Source organism: Benincasa hispida, chromosome 5 (genome assembly GCF_009727055.1).
Source record: "Benincasa hispida cultivar B227 chromosome 5, ASM972705v1, whole genome shotgun sequence".
Lineage (NCBI taxonomy): Eukaryota > Viridiplantae > Streptophyta > Magnoliopsida > Cucurbitales > Cucurbitaceae > Benincasa > Benincasa hispida.
The window spans coordinates 27,005,651-27,009,575 of NC_052353.1; the positions used below are offsets into that span (position 1 = coordinate 27,005,651).

Here is a 3,925-nt window from a genome sequence, read left to right on the forward strand (position 1 = left end):
CGTGTAATTCATTTGTGATTCCTGGAATCACCCCAGAGGCGATCAGGCTACCCTATTCTTTGCGTGATGACGCAAAACAATGGGTGAGTTCACTGGAGCCTGGTGAAATCAACACCTGGAAGAAGTTGGTGGAAAAATTTATGCAAAAATACTTCCCACCTACCACCAATGCGAGGAGGCGTCGAGAGATTATAAACTTTGAACAAGAAGCTCACTGGAGCCTAGTGAAATCACCACCTGGGAGAAGTTGGTGGAGAAATTTATGCAAAAATACTTCCCACCTACCACCAATGCGAGGAGGCGTCGAGAGATTATAAACTTTGAACAAGAAGATACTGAGATCTTAAGCGCCGCATGGGAGCATTTTAAGGGCTTAGTCAAAAATTTCCCAAACCATGGACTACCACTGACTATCCAAATGGAGACGTTTTATGGAGGACTGAATAGAGCATCACAGATGGCAACAGACGCAGCAGCGGCTGGTGGACTTATGGACAAATCCTATACTAAGGCTAAAGAGATACTAGACCGCATTGTTAAACACAATATGAAATGGGTGGATGATACGTNAGATGGTAGTAGACGCAGCAGCGGCTAGTGGACTTATGGACAAATCCTATACTAAGGCTAAAGAGATACTAGACCGCATTGTTAAACACAATATGAAATGGGTGGATGATACGTATGATGGAAGAAATGACAGAAGAAGGAGATCTCAGAACGTTAATTCTGTTGATGCCAATGCAATAGCCACACTTTCTTCTCAAGTGGCTACGATGACCAGCCTTCTGCAGAACATAACGATGGGAAATACATCAAATCAGCAGAAGGTGAATTAGGTAGAGGCGTTTGGGCAGCCCATGGTTAGCTGTGTAGGCTATGGAGATCCTCACTCCTATGCTGAATGTCCACAAAACCCTCAGTCAGTATGCTTCATCAAAAACAACCCATTCTCTAATACATATAACCCTGGATGGAGAAACCATCCGAATTTTTCTTGGATAGGAGGAAATCAGCAAGAGCACCACCCATGGGCGAACCATCAACAAAGGAATGGACCGTCGCCTACATTTCAACAAACGCATCAGCAGCATCAAAAAACCTTTAATAGAGAATAGGTGTCGAGCTCAAGATCTCCGCTTGAGAAACTATTAAAGGAATACATAGCCCAGAATGACGCGTTGCTGAAAATCAAGGCGTCATCTATCAGAAACCTAGAGATCTAGGTAGGGCAGATAACAAGCGAGTTGAAAAACAGGCAGCCTGGAGTTCTACCTAGCAATATCGAAACACCTGGGAACAATAATGGGAAGAAGCAATGCCATGCGGTGACGTTGTGGAATGGAAGAGCTCTTGAAGAAAAAAGAATGAATCCAAGAAACAACAATCCTTCGAAAGAACGCATTACACGTTCAATGGATCAAGAAGAAAGAACGCCCGAAACCACAAGCCATTCGGAAACCAGTATGTGCAACGTGGTAAAGCCTGAGGTGCCACTGAACGCACCATTCCCTAGGCATCTGATGAAGGAGAATGATGAGCATCGATTCAAGCGCTTTTTTGAGCTCTTAAAGCAACTGCAAATCAACATTCCACCTATAGAAGCTTTGGAGCAGATGCCAACATATGTAAAATTTTTTAAGGACATTTTGACGAAGAAGAGAAGAGTCAGGGAGAAGAAAGTAATAGCGTTAACGCAGGAGTGTAACGCGTTAGTAAGCAACAATCTACCAAAGAAGCAGAAGGACCCTGGGAGCTTCACAGTTCCTTGTTCGATAGGAGGATTGGACGTGGGTTATGCGTTGTGCGATCTAGGAGCCAGCATTAATCTCATACCACTCTTAATTTTTAAGAAATTGGGAATTGGCGAAGTACAACCTACTTCTGTTACTCTTCAGCTCGCTGACAGAACAATTAAGTACCCAGAAGGGAAGATTGAAGACGTTTTGGTGAAGGTTGACAATCTTATATTCCCAGTAGACTTTATTATCTTGGACTATGAAGCAGATAGGGAGGCACCAATTATCCTTGGACGCCCCTTCTTAGCTACTGGGAAAGTTTTAATTGACAAGTATAAAGGTGAATTAACTATGCACGTGGACAATGAAGAGGTGAAGTTTAATGTGCTCAACGTATTAAAGTTCCCAGACAGTGAAGATTATCAACTAAATAGTATTGAGTTGCCTGAAGAAGAGACTCATGTATGTGAGGTCCTCGCATTGGAGGAGAGCCTGAAGGAATCAGAGCCACCAAGTCTGAGTGAGCGGTGGACAAAACTAACGCGTCCATCACTTGAAGAACCACAAGAACTCGAGTTGAAATAGTTACCTGGACATTTGAAATATGCATTCCTTGGAACCAACAACCTTTTGCCTGTGATCATTTCCGCAAATCTTATAGAGCCTAATGAGCAATCTCTCTTGCAGATGCTGAAAAAGCACAAGCGTGCAATAGGCTGGACGCTTGTAGATATCCGTGGTATAAGTCCATCTTATTGCATGCACAGGATTAGCTTGGAAGAAGGGAAGTCGGGGTCAATCGAGCCTCAAAGAAGGCTGAATGAAAGAAGTGGTCAAGAAGGAGATTTTAAAATTGTTGGACGCGAGAGTTATTTATCCGATATTCGACAGTAGTTGGGTAAGTCCAGTCTAATGCGTTCCTAAGAAAGAGGGAACGACCGTGATAGTCAATAGTAATAATGAACTCATACCCTCGAAAACTGTCACGGGCTGGTGCATCTGTATGGATTACCGGAAGCTTAACACAGAAACTAATAAGGACCACTTCCCCCTTCCTTTCATCGATCAAATACTTGACAGACTTGCAGGTAAAGAATTTTATTGCTTTCTCATGGTTATTCTGGTTACAACCAGATTCTGATAGATTCGGAAGACCAGGAGAAGACTACATTTACTTGTCCCTTTGGAACATTTGCATTCAGACGCATGCCTTTTGGGCTGTGTAACACACCTGGGATATTTCCACGATGTATGATGGCCATCTTCTCTGACTTCCTAGAAAAGACCGTTGAAGTCTTTATAGACGATTTTTTAGTCTTTGGAGATTCATTCCAGTCATGCCTAGATAATTTGGAGGTCGTCCTCGCTCGATGCGAGGAGAAAAACTTGGTGCTGAATTGAGAGAAATGTCACTTCATGGTGACTGAAGGAATTGTCTTGGGTCACAAAGTATCTAAGGCTGGCTTGGAAGTAGATGAAGCCAAAATAGATGTCATAGCAAAACTTCCACCACCAGCAAACTTTAAAACTTTACGAAGTTTTCTAGGGCATTGCCGGTTTCTAAACGTTCGTTAGAGGATTCTCTTAGATTGCGCGAACCTATGAGCGCATTACTAGAGGCGAACCGACCCTATGACTTTAATGAAGACTGCACTGACGTGTTTGAAACTTTGAAGTATGCGTTGACGACAGCCCCAGTACTGATAGCACCGGACTGGACGCAACGTTTTATTCTTATGTGCGACGTGAGTGAAGTGGTAGTAGGAACAATGTTTGGGCAGAAGAAGGGGAACTTGATACATCCCATCTCCTACGCGTCCAAAACACTAAATGACTCTCAGGAACACTATACCACTATTGAAAAAGAAATGTTGGCTGTAGTGTTTAGTATTGAAAAGTTTCGATCTTACTTAGTTGGTGTGTTAGCCACCATATACACCGACCACTCAGCCATAAAATTCCTAATGAGCAAAAAGAATGCTAAGCCAAGATTGATAAGATGGTTGTTGTTGCTACAAGAGTTTGATTTTGATATCCAAAACAGAAGGGGAACAGAAAATCAGGTGGTTGACCACCTATCCAGGCTAGAGAATCATGAAATGCAAGCCCAAGAAAGTGAAATCAAGGACACATTTCCTGATGAAAGCCTGTTTAGAGTTGAAGGCAGGGAACCTTGGTATGCAAAC

General features: G+C 42.9%; 1 non-coding gene across 1 annotated transcript; it reads right to left on the reverse strand.

Annotated features, from left to right (window-relative positions):
- Positions 1-298: 298 nt before the first annotated feature.
- LOC120078844 lies at positions 299-402 on the reverse strand. The gene has a single exon (XR_005482125.1). It is a non-coding gene; the product is annotated as a small nucleolar RNA R71 (small nucleolar RNA).
- Positions 403-3,925: the final 3,523 nt, after the last annotated feature.